Source organism: Hyla sarda, chromosome 5 (genome assembly GCF_029499605.1).
Source record: "Hyla sarda isolate aHylSar1 chromosome 5, aHylSar1.hap1, whole genome shotgun sequence".
NCBI classification, from domain to species: Eukaryota; Metazoa; Chordata; class Amphibia; order Anura; family Hylidae; genus Hyla; species Hyla sarda.
This window is the reverse complement of record NC_079193.1, coordinates 75,788,560-75,807,823: the sequence shown is the minus strand read 5'-3', so window position 1 is coordinate 75,807,823 and position 19,264 is coordinate 75,788,560.

Sequence of the window (19,264 nt, the reverse complement as noted above, 5' to 3'; positions counted from 1 at the left end):
CGCTATCTTGGTCCTTTCAAAGTTTTGTGCCAGATTAATCCTGTCTCTTACAAACTTCTTCTTCCTCCTTCTCTTCGTATTCCTAATGCCTTTCATGTCTCTCTTCTTAAACCACTCATCCTCAACCGTTTCTCTCCTAAACTTATTTCTCCCACTCCTGTCTCCGGTTCTTCGGACATCTTTTCTGTAAAGGAGATACTGGCCTCCAAAAAGGTCAGAGGGAAAACCTTTTTTTTGGTTGACTGGGAGGGCTGTGGTCCTGAAGAGAGATCCTGGGAACCTGAGGACAATATCCTAGATAAAAGTCTGGTCCTCAGGTTCTCAGGCTCAAAGAAGAGGGGGAGACCCAAGGGGGGGGTACTGTTACGCCGAGCGCTCCGGGTCCCCGCTCCTCCCCGGAGCGCTCGCTACACTCTCGTTACTGCAGCGCCCCGGTCGGATCCACTGACCGGGTGCGCTGCGATACTGCCTCCAGCCGGGATGCGATTCGCGATGCGGGTGGCGCCCGCTCGCGATGCGCACCCCGTCTCCCGTACCTGATTCGCTCTCCGTCGGTCCTGTCCCGGCACGCGCGGCCCCGCTCCCTAGGGCGCGCGCGCGCCGGGTCTCTGCGATTTAAAGGGCCACTGCGCCGCTGATTGGCGCAGTGGTTCTAATTAGTGTGTTCACCTGTGCACTCCATATATATACCTCACTTCCCCTGCACTCCCTCGCCGGATCTTGTTGCCCTTGTGCCTAGTGAAAGCGTTCCCTTGTGTGTTCCTAGCCTGTGTTCCAGACCTCCTGCCGTTGCCCCTGACTACGATCCTTGCTGCCTGCCCCGACCTTCTGCTACGTCCGACCTTGCTTCTGTCTACTCCCTTGTACCGCGCCTATCTTCAGCAGTCAGAGAGGTTGAGCCGTTGCTAGTGGATACGACCTGGTCACTACCGCCGCAGCAAGACCATCCCGCTTTGCGGCGGGCTCTGGTGAATACCAGTAGTGACTTAGAACCGGTCCACTAGCACGGTCCACGCCAATCCCTCTCTGGCACAGAGGATCCACCTCCTGCCAGCCGGCATCGTGACAGTGTTCCACAACAAATAGAGGCACAGTCACTTGTACAGTAACAGACAATAGGCTAAAGTGAAGAGGAGACATTTGGGGAAAAACGGTGGTAAATGTGGGGTCTCTGAAACCATCTCTACTCTCCTCTAGCCCCTTCTTAAATGGGATACACAGGATTAAGGTTACAGAGGGAAATAATAATTCTAGTTCGCAGATAATAGACCCCGTCTCCTGCAGTCAGTGGAATCAAGAGGCAAGCTGGAGAGTAAAGCGCACAGCCAGGAGCTTCACCCAGCTATATCTAATGATCAGAGGGAGTCTCAGGACTGAGAAGCCAATCTATCTAAACTTTTGACAAGTCTGTGCAACATGTTAAAAGTTTATCTAAGTTCCAGCAACGCTTTAACATACAGATAGCAAGCCGTAATTTCCTATAGCAGTATGCAGGTCTGTGCAGAGAATTAATGTGATAGCCACAAGGCTCTGGTCCTGTCCGAAGGGCTTTACAAAGTATCAGAAGGGAAAAGAGTCTTGGGATAATTCTCCACTCTGACTTGAGATTCACTCCTTCTCACAAGTAAGTAGCTAGATATTTGCTTAGTATGCTTTAAGGGGTACTCTGCCCCTAGACATCTTATCCCCTATCCAACAGATAGGGGATAAGATGTATGATCGCGGGGGTCCCACCGCTGGGTACCCCTGTGATATCGGCTGCGGTACACCGATGTCATCACTGCACAGAGCAAACTCGCTCTGTGCTTAATGACGGGTGAAACAGGGACCAGAACATGGTGACATCAAGGCTCCACTCCTTGTGGCATCACTGTGGCCGTGATTGACACCACACCCCTCCCATAGACTTGTATTGAGGGGCGGAGCCGTGATGTCATGAGGGGCGGAGCCATGATGTCACAATGCTCCGGTCCCTGTATCGCCCGTCATTACGCACAGAGCGAGTTTGCTCTGTGCAGTGATGACAGAGGGGTGCCGCAGCTGTCTAGGGGCGGAGTACCCCTTTTAAGGTTGCTTGAGTTATCTCACTCTTTTCCAAAGTCTAAGTTATCTCTGGCTGTCTTGGTTAAGCTATTTTCCACTGCATAGCTGGAGCTGTTGGTAGAGACGTGCTTAGCCTGAAGGCTGGCTTTACACTACTGAGCACACTAGTTACATGTATACTGGTTCAACACATGGATAAAACTATTAATCTAAACCAGGTGCCTGGGAAGACTCCACTCACAGGTTCTAGTAAATTCTACATTAAAAGAAATTAACTTCTTAAAGTCTGTTGAGCCTTCTTAAAAGTCGGTGTCTGCATGGAGCGCTCGGAGGCGTGCCTCGGTGCCTCCAAGCACTCCATGCAGACGCCGACTCCACTCGTGTCCCCGGACTTCCAGGATTGACAGCCATGGCCTAGCAGTGAGTGCATACTATCTTCTCTATATAATATTACTATGATACTGCAGCTTTTCTAATATGCAGCCCGCAGGTGGCGTTTACACGTGAGTACCCCGGGCTGCCATACCCATATATACGGTCCATAAGGAGCCATAGAATAGGCTTAGATAACATTGCACACCTTGTGAGTGCCCCCACTTGCTATTCCTTTTGTATATACATGTATAAGGGAACAAAATTGCCAGTTCCAGGTCAGCTGACTTTCAGTGAACTACAGGATGAACTCATCACCTACTATCATATGCTTCCTATCCCAGCTCCACCTGTTATCTCTTTGGGACTAGGATATATAGAAGTCATACAACTTCCCTGTGACTGTGATCACGCATTGATTTTTTATTTTTTTTGCAGTATTGTTCTAATGGTTTTTTTGTTCCAAAATTGCTGCAAAAATAGTGCTACTTTACTCTAATTGTGCAAAAGTGTATTTTTTACTGTGATTTTGGAAAACTGCATTAAAAACAATTTAAATGCAAAAAAAAAACTGAAAAAATGGAGTAAGGTTTTAACATGCGTACACAGCCTTAGGTTAGGTTTCCACACAGGTTTTTTTTTTGTTTTGTTTTTTATGAAAGTTGCAACCGCAAGTCAGAAGTGGATCCAGCAGGAAGGAGAAGTATAAGTTCTTCCTTTTATATTTCCTATTCGTCTTGAATAAACTTCTGGCTTTGGCTCAAAAACATTTCCAAAAAATGCCAGAAGAAATCCTGTGTGGAAATCTAGCCTAAGACTTCAAATCTTCATAAAACACTTCAATTGTCATTATACTTTAGGTGAAATCACTTTCACCAGATGGCAATATATCTGTAAAACACGCATTTTGGTTAAGAAAATGCATCCATACTGCACATTGTGTGAACTGGCCCCAACCCACCTATGAGTCAACCTGGGTAAGCTCCAACACTAGCAGCTTAATGAGATGACTATCACGGTATGCGGTCCGGCCAGACACCCTGGCCGTGAGCGCTTCCTTCCTGCACCTGCAGGCGGGGCTGGCATTCGCATCGCGGGATGCGCCCGCATGCGAATCCCAGCCAGTCACTCACCTCCGCCCTCCTCCTTCCCTTCTGTCTTCTCGCAGCGCCGGCACGCGTGCCCCCCGTCTCCTGGTGCAGGCGCACAGGCGCTCTAAAATTTAAAGGGCCAGTTTTCCCTTAATTAGTACATTCACCTGCATCTCCCTTAAAAGTTTCTGCACCTCCCCCCCCCCGTTCTCTGCCCTATCTTTGTTGCCCTAGAGCCATTGTGAAAGTGTTTTCTTCCTACCTATACTGTGTACCTGACCTTCTGCTCCACGTTCCTGACCTTGCTCCTGTGCCGTCTGCCTATAGACCTTCTGCTTTGTTCCTGACTACGCATCTGTACCGCCAGCCCTGACCTCCTGCTATCCTGACCATGACTTGCCGAATCCCTCCTGTGCCTCGCATCACCTCAGCTGCCTGTGTGGTCGAGTCATACCAGGGGTAGCGACCTGTGTGCTGCCTGCTGCAGCAAGACCATCCCGCTTTGCGGCGGACTCTGGTGAAAACCAGCGGCACCTTAGACTCCGCTCCCTGGCATGGCTAGCGTCATCTGCCACGCAGGTTCAGCAGATCTACTACCACCGTGTCCTGCCTACTGCCGTGAGTCTTTACATTGACCAGGTGCAGTGATCAAATGCCTCACCTAATCTCTTAGAGGGGCCAGAAGATTGATGTGAAATCTTGGCAAAATAGGCAAGGGATTTTAGTAATATATTAACATCCAACATGGAACACAACTCATGCCTGCCACATCAGCTACAAGAGGTAAGCCCAAGGCACATACAAGAACCTCTATATTTTTCTCTTATAATATCCTGCTATCTAAATTGATACATAATACTATGTTTATAACTTAGGCTGCACTCACACTGCGGTTGCAGCGTACGGCTGCCGAATCCGGGATGGGCGAGGGGAAAACTGTGTGCTCCCGTACCCCAGCCGGACTGGTTCTGAACTCCATTGACTTTAATGAGCCAACCGGAGTCAGTGACACCAGTCGGCTCATTTCTGCTCCGAATCCGGTTTTGTGACCGGACCAAAAACCCTAGTTTACTATGGTTTTAGGTCCGGTCACCAAACCGGAAACGGGGTAGAAGTGAGCCTACCGGTGTCACTGACTCCGGTCGGCTCATTAAAGTCAATAGAGTTGGGTGCCGGTCAGGCTGGGGTACGGGAGCACACAGTTTTCCCCTCCTCCAGCCGGATCCGGCAGCCGTACGCTGCAACCGTAGTGTGAATGCAGCCTTAATTAAGTACATGAGTAACGGAAGACTTCTGCCATTGATGTTGTGGTGAATCTACAGCTAAATCCCCATATGTAATGTAAGGATTTAGCTGCAGAGGCACTGCAGACATACTGCTGCATTACAAGGGGGGAAATCTGCACCAAATTTTCAAGAAATTGACATTCTGAGGATTAATAAATGATCTAGATCAACACTGTGGGGTAATAGATCTTCACCTATCATTGACTTAGATCAGTGTTTCTCAACCAAGGTGCCTGCAGCTGTTAAAAAACTACAACTTCCAGCATGCTTCTTGTAGCATGAGTTCCAGTATGAGTTGTAGTTTTACAGCAGCTGGAGGCACCCTGGTTGGGAAACCCTGACCTAGATGGGCTGTGGCATGTGAATAATGTTGCGCGTGTTCTGCTGGTTCAGGTCATGATGTCATCAAACATGTAACACTCATAAAACAAGTTTAGACATTCCTATTAGCATTGTGGTATTGTGCCATAATGTTTCACAATAGCATGACAGTGCTCTTCATTATATAAGGATATAAAGTATAAAGGCGCCAATGATACGCCTAAAGAAAACTTACATTAGAAAAGGAAGGAGATGAGGGATTGATAGGATGTTAAAGAGGTTGTCCTGGCACGCTCTCCGTCTGATTTGATATTGGGTGTAGTAAGATGCTACAGGGTTATCAACCATCTGACGCCTATTGAGTATTGTGCGAGGGTACTAATAATTGGAAATGACCCTTGCAACATACTTGATGGGTGTCAGATGGTTGCCTGAGCAACTCAACTGCATTTTCAATCTCGGATGTCAAATTGGGTTGCAGAATATTCCTGGAGAAACCTTCTAAATATTTATCATCTGACTACTATTCCTCTAAGGGGAATTTTTAGAGTGTCGGAAAATATTATAACTACAATTTACAATGTTGTGTGATTCGTGCACCTGTTAGGGGCTTTATTTTCAAATGAAGAGCATATTTAGCTGTAATAGAGTTGTACTTACTACTGTAATTTATTGGCTACAATGAATTATCTATCCAGAAAACCATAGCGCAGCAGCACTCCAGGATAAGTTTAAAATAAAAAGGCAAATTTATTCCATGTTGGATGGGATGTTTAAGTCCTACAATAGAACTATTCTAAAGCATTAAAGGGGTTCTCCACCATAAGGTTATTTTTGTACATATCTGGCAGGCAGTAATGTACATGCTTAGGAAGGATCTGTGCTTGTCTTGGGGCTAAATGGCTATGTTGTGAGATTACCATAACACTTTGGCTATCTTTTTGTGAACTGGCTATTTCTCTTCAACTACAAATCCCATATTTCCTTATGGTCACTTTTCTCCCTCCCACACGTCAGCCACCCCACCCATTGAAACAATAGACCAGTGTTTTATGTAACGCTCACGTTTCAGAAGACAGGAACACCGGTGGATGTGGATCTGCTGGACCTGTGTGGCAGATGACTCGGACCATACCAGGGAGCAGAGTTTAAGGTGCCGCTGGTTTTCACCAGAGCCCGCAGCAAAGCGGGATGGACTTGCTGCAGTAGGCGACACCCAGGTCGCTACCCCTGGCACGACTCGACCACACAGGCGGCTGTGGAGATCCGAGGCACAGAAGGGATAAGGCAGCTTGTTGTCTGGATAGCATGAGGTCAGGGCAGGTGGCACAGTAGCGTAGTCAAGACGTAGCAGGAGTTCAGTAGGCAGGCGGCAGAGGACCAAGGTCAAATTCACAAAGCAAGGGATCAGATACACGGCAAGGCAATACAGAGGAACGCTTTCTCTAAGGCAGAAGGCAACAAAGATCCGGCAGTGAAGTGAGGAGGGTGGAGGAATTTATAAATGAGCCACAGGTGAATTACACTAGTGAGGGTACTGGCCTTTTAAATCTTAAAGCTCTGGCGCACGTGCGCCCTAGGGGACACGCGCGCTGGAGCAGAGAGTCAGAGGCGGGGGCAGGAGAAACACCCGGAGAGTGACGAACTGGGACTCGCAGGCGGGCGTGTCCCGCGATGCGAGTCCCAGCCCCGTCGGCAGCAGCAGGTAAGGGGACCATGCACTCACGGTCAGCATGTGCGGCTGGAGCGCATAACGTAACATTTTCTAACCAGGGTTCTTCCAGCTGTTGCAAAAAAATTAATTGCAGGATGATCTCTCTCTCACCCAATGGTCGCTCCACCCATTGAAGAAGACAGGCCCCTGTCATCACCTGATTAGTTATATAATCAGAGGCGGTTCTAGACTTTGTGGCCCACATTTAGCATTGTCTTTAGACTGTTTTTTGTGTGTAAAAAAGGGGCAAAAAAGGCGCAAGCAGGGTTTTTTGCGCCTTTTTTTGCCCCTTTTTGTTTACACATTTTTGCTGATTTTGAGTTGCAATCCACTGATTTTGAGTTGCAATCCACTGATTTTGGCAATAGACATGATATGGAAGAGATTTATCATTGCGCCTTTTTGTAAATTTTTTGAAAATTCTCTAAAACTACACCAGCCCAGACATGGTGTAACTTTTTGGTGTATGTGTAGACAGAAATTTCAGAAAATGTGACCTGCACTAAATGTATCAAAGCTCTTTTACCTTTTAATAAATTTGGTGCTCCCACACATTATCAACACACAAAAAAAAAGGTGTAAAAAAATGCTTCACTTGCACTGCAATGATAAATGTGGGCCTGTGAATTTCAAAGAATGTCAGGGTATTCATTGTATGCCTCAACGCTAATCCGGGGAGCATGCAGGAATTTTTTCAAGGGTTAGGGTTTAGAAACACAAAATAATAACTCCACACCAGGAAGACATATTACTACTGCAGTGACTGATACCATCATACTGTTATTACATAATTAAAAAAAACACTATAGAGAGAGAAATAACACCACTATGCAAGGGACAAATAATTGTACCACACCATGACCACCACAATTACCATCATATAGTGATGGGATAATACTACAGTACTGATACTGAATAAAACCACTGTACACAGACCAATATAACCAATAACACCACTGCACAACGGACAAATAATACTGCCACACCATGACTACACATTACCATCATACAGTGACTGGATAATATCACTATACTGATATTAAATAAAAACTACTGTACACAGACAGTGGTAATCCCAGCTCTACACAGGTTCTGCAGATCATATAAGTGATTACATACAGTTACAGGTGACTCGCAGGTGATGTCTTCTCTGTTGGGAGTCGTTAACTTTCCTTTTTATTCTCCATCCAGCCCAGACTATCATGACAATTTCTTCCGGCCACAAATCTTCTGCACAGAACCTACCAGACAAACATTGTAGGCTGCGTTCTTTTCCAGAACCTATAGCGCTACATACAGTAATAATAACCCCCTTAGTGTCTCAGACAGTAGAGTCGGTAGATAAGTGGGTTGAAGGAGAGTAGGTAGGTCGTTACGTTGCTACAGTAGGTTGATGGGTCCCTTAACATTGTTTCCTCTATAACACAGGTGCCCCGAGTAGGGAGGTGCCACCTTTAACCCCTTAAGGACCGAGCCCTTTTTCACCTTAAGGACCAGAGCATTTTTTGCAATTCTGACCACTGTCACTTTAAACATTAATAACTCTGGAATGCTTTTAGTTATCAATCTGATTCCGAGATTGTTTTTTCATGACATATTCTACTTTAACTTAGTGGTAAAATTTTATGGTAACTTGCATCCTTTCTTGGTGAAAAATCCCCAAATTTGATGAAAAATATGAAAATTTTGCATTTTTCTAACTTTGAAGCTCTCTGCTTGTAAGGAAAATGGATATTCAAAATAATTTTTTTTTGGGTTCACATATACAATATGTCTACTTTATGTTTGCATCATAAAATTTATGAGTTTTTACTTTTGGAAGACACCAGAGGGCTTCAAAGTTCAGCAGCAATTTTGAAATTTTTCACAAAATTTTAAAACTCGCTATTTTTCATGGACCAGTTCAGGTTTGAAGTGGATTTGAAGGGTCTTCATATTAGAAATACCCCACAAATGACCCCATTATAAAAACTACACCCCCCAAAGTATTCAAAATGACATTCAGTAAGTGTATTCACCCTTTAGGTGTTTCACAGGAATAGCAGCAAAGTGAAGGAGAAAATTCAAAATCTTCATTTTTTACATTCACATGTTCTTGTAGACCCAATTTTTGAATTTTTGCAAGGGGTAAAAAGGAGAAAATTTTTACTTGTATTTGAAACCCAATTTCTCTCGAGTAAGCACATACCTCATATGTCTATGTTAATTGTTCAGCGGGCGCAGTAGAGGGCTCAGAAGGGAAGGAGCGACAAATGGTTTTTGGGGGGCATGTCACCTTTAGGAAGCCCCTATGGTGCCAGGACAGCATAAAAAACCCCACATGGCATACCATTTTGGAAACTAGACCCCTCGGGGAACATAACAAGGGGTAAAGTGAACCTTAATACCCTACAGGTGTTTCACGACTTTTGCATATGTAAAAAAAATATTTTTATTTTTTTACCTAAAATGCTTGGTTTCCCAAAAATTTTACATTTTTAAAAAGGGTAATAGCAGAAAATACCCCCCAAAATTTGAAACCCAATTTCTCCCGATTCAGAAAACACCCCATATGGGGGTGAAAATTGCTCTGCTGGCGCACTACAGGTCTCAGAAGAGAAGGAGTCACATTTGGCTTTTTGAAAGCAAATTTTGCTCTGGGGGCATGCCGCATTTAGGAAGCCCCTATGGTGCCAGAACAGCAAAAAAAAAAACATGTCATACCATTTTGAAACTAGACCCCTCAGGGAACATAACAAGGGGTAATGTGAACCTTAATACCCTACAGGTGTTTCACGACTTTTGCATATGTAAAAAATTTTTTTTTTTTTACCTAATATGCTTGGTTTCCCAAAATGTTTACATTTTAAAAAAGGGTAATAGCATTAAATACCCCCCAAAATGTGAAGCCCAATTTCTCCCGATTCAGAAAACACCCCATATGGGGGTGAAAAGGGCTCTGCTGGCGCACTACAGGTCTCAGAAGAGAAGGAGTCACATTTGGCTTTTTGAAAGCAAATTTTGCTCTGGGGGCATGCCGCATTTAGGAAGCCCCTATGGTGCCAGAACAGCAAAAAAATACCACATGGCATACCATTTTGGAAACTAGACCCCTCGGGGAACGTAACAAGGGGTAATGTGAACCTTAATACCCTACAGGTGTTTCACGACTTTTGCATATGTGAAAAAAATTTTTTTTTTACCTAAAATGCTTGGTTTCCCAAAATTTTTACATTTTTAAAAAGGGTAATAGCAGAAAATACCCCCCAAAATTTGAAGCCCAATTTCTCCCGAGTACGGCGATACCCCATATGTGGCCCTAAACTGTTGCCTTGAAATACGACAGGGCTCCAAAATGAGAGCACCATGCGCATTTGAGGCCTAAATTAGGGACTTGCATAGGGGTGTACATAGGGGTATTCTACGCCAGTGATTCCCAAACAGGGGGCCTCCAGCTGTTGTAAAACTCCCAGCATGCCTAGACAGTCAGTGGCTATCTGGCAATACTGGGAGTAGTTGTTTTGCAACCGCTGGAGGCTCCGTTTTGAAAACAGTGACGTACCAGACGTTTTTCATTTTTATTGGGGAGGGGGGCTGTGTAGGGGTATGTGTATATGTAGTGTTTTTTACTTTTTATTTTATTTTGTGTTAGTGTAGTGTAGTGTTTTTAGGGTACAGTCACACGGGCGGGGGTTCACAGTAGTTTCTCGCTGGCAGTTTGAGCAGCAGCAGAAAATTTGCCGCAGCTCAAACTTGCAGCCGGATACTTACTGTAATCCTCCGCCCATGTGAGTGCACCCTGTACGTTCACATTGGGGGGGGGGGGAAACATCCAGCTGTTGCAAAACTACAACTCCCAGCATGTACGGTCTATCAGTGCATGCTGGGAGTTGTAGTTTTGCAACAGCTGGAGACACACAGGTTGTGAAACACCGAGTTTGGTAACAAACTCAGTGTTTTACAACCAGTGTACCTTCAGCTGTTGCAAAAGCTACAACCCCCAGCATGTACGGACAGCGGAAGGGCATGCTGGGTCTTGTAGTTATGCAACAGCTGGAGGCATACTACACTGGCTGGGGATGCTGGGGATTGTAGTTATGCAACAGCTGGAGACACTCTGGTTTGCTACTTAACTCAGTGTGCCTTCAGCTGTTGCAAAACTACAACTCTCAGCAGTCACCGACAGCCAACGGGCATGCTGGGAGTTGTAGTTATGCAACCACCAGATGCACCACTACAACTCCCAGCGTGCACTTTAGCTGATTGTGCAAGCTGGGAGTTGTAGTTATACAACAGCTGAAGGTACACTTTTCCATAGAAAGAATGTGCCTCCAGCTGTTGCAAAACTACAAGTCCCAGCATGCCCATAAGGGCATGCTGGGAGTTGTGGTGGTCTGCCTCCTGCTGTTGCATAACTACAGCTCCCAGCATGCCCTTTTTGCATGCTGGGAGCTGTTGCTAAGCAACAGCAGGAGGCTGTCACTCACCTCCTGCTGCTGCTCAGGGAACAGGTCAGTCCCGCCGCCACCGTCGCTCCTGGGGCCCCGATCTCAACAGGGACGCCGGGGATCGGGGTCCCCAGAACCCGGGGTCTTCTGCCCGAACCCGCTGACGTACTCCGGAAGAGGGGCGGAGCGGGTTGCGGGAGTGACACCCGCAGCAGGCGCCCTGATTGGTCTGGCTGGAGACCCGATTGACCCGCAATCCGCCGCAGATCGCTGGACTGAATTGTCCAGCGATCTGCGGCAATCGCCGACATGGGGGGACATAATAACCCCCCTAGGTGATATGCCTGGATGCCTGCTGAACGATTTCAGCAGGCATCCGGCCCCGGCTCCCCTTCGGCTAGCGGCGGGGGCCGGAAATGCTCAGGGCGTATCCATACGCCCTCGGTCCTTAAGGACTTGGAAACAGGGGCGTATGGATACGCCCTATGTCCTTAAGGGGTTTAGTAGTAAAATCAGCAGCAGCCCCCTTAACCCCTTAACGACCAAGGACGTATATTTACGTCCTTGGCCGGCTCCCGCGATATAACGCGGGGTCACGCGGTGACCCTGTGTCATATCGGGTCGGTCCCGGCATATATCTGAATCCGGGACCCAAGGCTAATAGCGCGTAGAAGCGATCGCGGTGCCGCGTGCTATTAACCCTTTAGACGCGGCGTTCAAAGTTGAACGCTGCGTCTAAAACGAAAGTAAAAGCTTCCCGGCTGCTCAGTGGGGCTGATCGGGACCACCGCAGTTAAAATGCGGTGTCTCGATCAGCTGGGAGGTCCTCTTACCGTCCGCGTCCCTTCGGCAATTGATTGCTCCAAGCCTGAGATGCAGGCTGGAGCAATCGACCACCGATAACACTGATCAATGCAAAGCTATGGCTTTGCAGTGAACAGTGTAAAAGATCAGTGTGTGCAGTGTTATAGCCCCCTATGGGAGCTAGAACACTGCAAAATAAAAGTGAAAAAAAAAAGTTAATAAATGTCATTTAACCCTTTCCCTAATAAAAGTCTAAATCAACCCCCTTTTCCCATAATTTTTTTAAATATAAACATATGTGGTATTGCCGCGTGCTTAAATGTCCGATCTATAAAAATATATCATTAATTAAACCGCACGGCCAATGGCGTGCGCGCAAAAAAATTCCAAAGTCCAAAATAACATATTTTTGGTCACTTTTTATATCAAGAAAAAATGAATAAAAAGCAATCAAAAAGTTCGATCAATACAAAAATGGTACCGCTAAAAACTTCAGATGACGGCGCAAAAAATTAGCTCTCATACCGCCCCATTTGCAGTAAAATAAAAAAGGGGTCAGAAGATGACAATTTTAAACGTATACATTTTCCTGCATGTAGTTATGATTTTTTTACAGAAGTACGACAATATCCAACCTATATAAGTAGGGTATCATTTTAATCATATGGACCTACAGAATAAAGAGAAGGTGTCATTTTTACCAAAAAATTTACTGCGTAGAAATGGAAGTCCCCAAAAGTTACAAAATGGCGTTTTTTCTTCAATTTCTTCAAACAATTATTTTTCTTTCCATTTCGCCGTAGATTTTTGGGTAAAATGACTGATGTCACTGCAAAGTAGAATTGGTGGTGCAAAAAATAAGCCACCATAGGGATTTTTAGGTGCAAAATTGAAAGGGTTATGATTTTTAAAAGGTGAGGAGGAAAAAATGAAAGTGCAAAAACGGGAAAACCCGTGGTCCTTAAAGGGTTAAGGTAGTAAAAACAGCAGCAGCCCACTCTATATAGTAAAAGCAGCAACCCCCCTCTATATAGCAAAAGCAGCAGCAGCCCCCTTTAGGTTGTGAAATAGCAACAGCCCCCTTTATGTAGTGAAAACAGCAGCAGTCCCCTCTAGGTAGTAAAAACAACAGCACCCTCCTTTATGTAGTAAAAGCAGCAGCAGCCCCCTCTATGTAGTAAAAGCAGCAGCAGCCCCTTTATGTAGTGAAAACAGAGGCAGTCCTCTCTAGGTAGTAAAAACAGCAGCAGCCCCCTTTATGTAGTAAAATCAGCAGAAGTCCTCTCAATGTAGTAAAAGCAGCAGCAACCCCCTCTATGTAGTAAAAGCAACAGAATCAGCCCCCTCTATATAGTAAAAGCAGCAGCAGCCCCCTCTATCTAGTAAAAGCAGCAGCCCCCTCTACTTAGTTAAAGCAGCAGCAGCCCCCTCTATGTAGTAAAAGCATCAGGATCTGCCCCCTCTATGTAGTAAAAGCATCAGCATCAGCCCCCTCTATGTAGTAAAAGCATCAGCATCAGCCCCCTCTATGTAGTAAAAGCATCAGCCCCCTCTATGTAGTAAAAGCATCAGCATCAGCCCCCTCTATGTAATAAAAGCAGCAGCAGCCCCATCTATGTAGTAAAAGCAGGAGTAGCCCCCTTTATGTAGTGAAAACAGCAGCAGCCCCCTTTATGTAGTGTAAACAGCAGCAGCCTCCTTTATGTAGTGTAAACAGCAGCAGACCCCTTTATGTAGTGTAAACAGCAGCAGCAGCCCCCTTTTATGTAGTGAAAACAGCAGCAGCCCCCTTTATGTAGTGAAAACAGCAGCAGCCCCCTTTATGTAGTGAAAAACAGCAGCAGAGAGGTTGTTCCACTGATTTTACCCACTGTACTTTGTCTGCTTTTATTTAATAAAGTTCTTCAAGCAAGTTACCCACGGGTGACTGCATTCTTTTCAGTTTCTATGCATTGCGAGATTTTGAAAGACTGTGCCTTTTTCAAGAATAGCACCCCTGTATAGGATTCACAGGCATGTCTATGCCTTCCTGATAGTTGGACGTCCTGTCAGGTGTGCGGTACTAGACTGGTTCTAGAGTGTCTGGTCTAACTTTACAGCCACTGCAGCATAGTCAAATAAAAAAAAAAATTTGAGTACCGATTTAAAGGGGTATTCCAGTAAAAAAACGTATATATATATATATATATATATATATATATATATATATATATATATGTATATATATATATATATATATATATATATATATATATATATATATATGTATATATATATATATATATATATCAACTGGCTCCAGAAAGTTAAACAGACTTGTTAATAACGTCTATTAAAAAATATCAATCCTTCCAGTACTTATAAGCTGCTGAAGTCGAGTTGTCCTTTTCTGTCTGACAACAGTGCTCTTTGCTGACACCTCTGCTTGTCTCAGGAACTATCCAGAGTAGGAGCGAATCCCCATAGCAAACCTCTAATGCCTCGGACAGTTCCTGAGACAAGCAGAGAGCACTGTTGTCAGAGAGAAAAGAACAACTCAACTTCAGCAGCTGATAACCACTGGAAGGATTAATATTTTTTTATAGAAGTTATTTACAAATCTGTTTAACTTTCTGGAGCCAGTTGACATTAAAAAAAAGTTTTTTCCTTTAATACCCCCGTTAATGACCTTGTCAAGGAATTGTATAGTAAAGTGTAAATCTTTGCAGATCACACTAAGCTCTGTAAAGTGGATAACACAGTAGAGGACAGTGCACTGTTACACAGGGGCGGACTTACCGGCCGGTCCGATCGGATGTCGTCCGAAGGCCCGGCCAGATTAAGGGCCCGTTGCCGCTACTGAGGATCCGGGATCCTCAGCAGTCATTGCTGCCTTCTCCAGTATGTGCGATACACGCACATACAGGAGAATGCGTCCCCTCTGTCTGAGCCGCATCTGCAGCTTACACAGAGGAGATGTGACCTCCACCCCCATGCAGCACGCAGTACAGGTGCCGATGACGTCACTCGTCAGCATCTGTACTGTGGAGGGGAGAAGACTCGGGCCCCTGCTGCGCTTCAGAGGAGAAGATCGCTGTGTTGGACATCAGGTGAGCATAATTTTTTTACATTTTTTAATGCTGCCCATACCTATGGGGAAGACAGGGGGGGGGTGGAGTTACTCTGCCTATACCTATGGGGAAAGGGGGGGGGTAACTCTGCCTATACCTATGGGGAAAGGGGGGGGGTAATTCTGCCTATAGCTATGGGGAAAGGGGGAGGAGTAACTCTGCCTATACCTATGGGGAAAGGGAGGGGGGTAACTCTGCCTATACCTATGGGGAAAGGGGGAGGGGTAACTCTGCCTATACCTATGGGGAACAGGTGGGGAGATAACTGCCTATACCTATGGGGAAAGGGGGGGGGGGTGGTAACGTTTCTCAAAAACAGCAGCATCTACGGAAGTAAGTAGTGATGCGTATTGTCAAAGCAATATGATAGATCTGGAAAGAAGGTGGTCAGTAAGGCTTGGTTCATATCTTGCGTTTTTAGCATGCTCTTTTAAAAATTAAAAAGCATGTTAAAAGTGTGAAATGTGAAAAGGTCCTTTATGCCAGTGTTTCCAAACAAGGAGCACACTTTTCAGCATGCCTGGATAGCATTTGTATGTCTGGGAATGCTAGGGGTTGTAGTATAGCAACAGCTGGAGGCTCCCTTTTTGGAAAACACTGCTTTATGCACCAAAAATATACTAACCTATTTTATTTTTTTATTTTATTTTTTTCAGATATATGAATGCAAAAGATTACTTTAGATTTACTGCACTACATCAATGCCCAGCTTTTTTTTTTTTTTTTTTTTTTTTATAAAATGGATAACAAGGGCTTTGGGGAATTGCTTTTTTCTAATTAAAAAAAAATTTGTAACTTGTGTGTTTTGCTTTTTTTAATTACTTTACAGGTTTACTAGTGGAAGCCGCCTCATAGACCAAGTCCATTACTAAGCCAGGACTTTGCGTAAGTCACAAAAACAGCTAGCACTAATCCCCAATTGTTACCCCAGTACCAATCACCACAGGGGAACTGGGAAGAGCTCGTACCAACAGGCCTGGAGCATCAAAAATGGCAAAGGTAGCTTGAAAGAGTTCAAAAGAGGCCTGGATGCATTTCTGGAAAGTAATCACATTGGAGGTTATTGTCACTAGATTCTAGGTAAGGGTTGATGATTTATTCTGATTAATGGAATTTGGAGTCAGGAAGGAATTTTTCACCCTAAAAATTTAAAAATGGGCTTCCTCTGGATCAATACTATAGCATAATAGGCTAAACTGGATTGACATATATCTTTTTTTCAGCTTTAACCCCTTCCCGCAGAATGTCATATATAAACGCCGGGTTGTGCAGTGCGTTCGCGCATCCCGGCGTTTATAAATGCCATTCAGTTAACCCGGCGATGCGCAGCATCGCACGGGTTAACTGGCAGAAGTCCCGCTGTTTCCAGCAGGGGACAACTTCTGCTTCACCCCCAGGACCATCCATTGATGGTCCTGGTCAGCGATCACTGTGATTGGTCCCTGTGGACCAATCACAGTGATCTGGGGTGAAAGTTCAGATCCCCCGCACTGCTCGCCCCTGGAAGTCGGGCAGAACGGGGGACGATGGCTGCGGGGGCTCGCGGGGACCTGCAGCATAGGGGGGGAACACGAGGGGACCGGCAGCCTTACCAGATCCAGCGGCGGGACCGAGGAGCAGCGCGGGACCGGCCACGTGGACGAGCAGCGACGGGTAAGTATGTGGTCCTCAGAGGCAGCAGTGAAGATCTTCACTGCTGCTTCTAGGAGTCTGAAAACTACAACTCCCAGCATGCCTAGACAGCTTTTGGCTGTCTGGGCATGCTGGGAGTTGTAGTTTTGCAACATCTGGAGGGCCCCCGTTTGGAGACCATTGTATAATGGTCTCCAATCTGTGCTCTTCCAGCTGTTGCAAAACTACAACTCCCAGCATGCACTGACTGTCCAGGCATGCTGGGAGTTTTAGTTCAGCAACAACTGGAGACACACTGGTTGGGAAACATTGTTTCTAACTCAGTGTTTCCTAACCTGTGTGCCTCCAGCTGTTGCAAAACTATAACTCCCAGCATGCACTGACTGTCCAGGCATGCTGGGAGTTTTAGTTCAGCAACATCTGGCCCTTCAGATGTTGCCGAACTACAACTCCCAGCATGCCCTTCAGCTGTCTGGGCATGCTGGGAGTTGTAGTTTTGCAACAACTGGAGACACACTGGTTGGGAAACATTGTTTCTAACTCAGTGTTTCCTAACCTGTGTGCCTCCAGCTGTTGCAAAACTATAACTCCCAGCATGCACTAACAGACCATGCATGCTGGGAGTTGTAGTTTTGCAACATCTGGAGGGCCCCAGTTTGGAGACCATTGTATAATGGTCTCCAATCTGTGCTCTTCCAGCTGTTGCAAAACTACAACTCCCAGTATGCACTGACTGTCCAGGCATGCTGGGAGTTTTAGTTCAGCAACATCTGGCCCTTCAGATGTTGCCGAACTACAACTCCCAGCATGCCCTTCAGCTGTCTGGGCATGCTGGGAGTTGTAGTTTTGCAACAACTGGAGACACACTGGTTGGGAAACATTGTCTGTTTCTAACTCAGTGTTTCCTAACCTGTGTGCCTCCAGCTGTTGCAAAACTATAACTCCAAGCATGCACTAACAGACCATGCATGCTGGGAGTTGTGGTTTTGCAACAGCTGGTGCACCCCCCCCCCCCCCCCCCCCGCCCCTGTGAATGTACAGGGTACATTCACATGGGCCAGGCTTTTACAGTGGGTTTCTCGCATCTTGAGATGCAGCAAATTTTGCGCTGGGAAACTCGCTATAATCCCCCGCCCATGTGACTGTACCCTAAAAACACTACACTACACTAACACAAAATAAAATAAAAAGTTAAAAACACTACATATACACATACCCCTACACAGCCCCCCTCCCCCAATAAGAACGTCCGGTACGCCACTGTTTCCAAAGCAGAGCCTCCAGCTGTTGAAAAACAACTCCCAGTATTGCCGGACAGCCGTTGACTGTCCACGCATGCTGGGAGTTTTGCAACAGCTGGAGGCACCCTGTTTGGGAATCACTGGCGTAGAATACCCCTATGTCCACCCCTATGCAAATCCCTAATTTAGGCCTCAAATGCGCACGGCGCTCTCACTTTGGAGCCCTGTCGTATTTCAAGGCAACAGTTTAGGGCGACATATGGGGTATCGCCGTACTCGGGAGAAATTGCGTTACAAGGTTTGGGGGGCTTTTTCTTCTTTTACCCTTCATGAAAAGGAAATGTTGGGGTCTACACCAGAATGCTAGTGTAAAAAAATTAAATTTTTTACACTAACATGCTGATGTTGCCCTATACTTTACATTTTCACAAGAGGTAAAAGATAAAAAAGCCCCCCAAAATTTGTAACGCAATTTCTCCCGACTACAGAGACACCCCATATGTGAGCGCAAAGTGCTCTGGGGGCGCACAATAAGGCCCGGAAGGGAGAGTGCACCATGTACATTTTAGGTGATTTGCACAGGGGTGGCTGATTGTTACAGCGGTTTTGACAAACGCAAAAAAAACAAAACCCCACATGTGACCCCATTTCGGAAACGACACCCCTCACGGAATGTAATGAGGGGTACATTGAGAATTTACACCCCACAGGTGTCTGACGGATCTTTGGAACAGTGGTCCGTGAAAATGAAAACTTGTACAGCCCACTGTTCCAAAGATCTGTCAGACACCAGTGGGGGGCAAATGCTCACTGTATCCCTTGTTACGTTCCTCAAGGGGTCTCGTTTCCAAAATGGTATGCCATGTGTTTTTTTTTTGCTGTTCTGGCACCATAGGGGCTTACTAAATGCGATATGCCCCCCGAGCAAAATTTGCTCTCAAAAAGCCAAATATGACTCCTTCTCTTCTGAGCATTGTAGTTCGCCCATAGTGCACTTCAGGTCAACTTATGGGGTACCTCCATACTCAGAAGAGAAGAGGTTTCAAATTTTGGGGGGTATTTTCTGCTATTAACCCTTGAAAAAATTTGAAATTTGGGGGGGAAACAAACATTTTAGTGGAAATTTATTTTTATTTTTTTACATATGCAAAAGTCGTGAAACACCTGTGGGGTAATAAGGCTCACTTTATTCCTTGTTACATTCCTCAAGGGGTCTAGTTTCC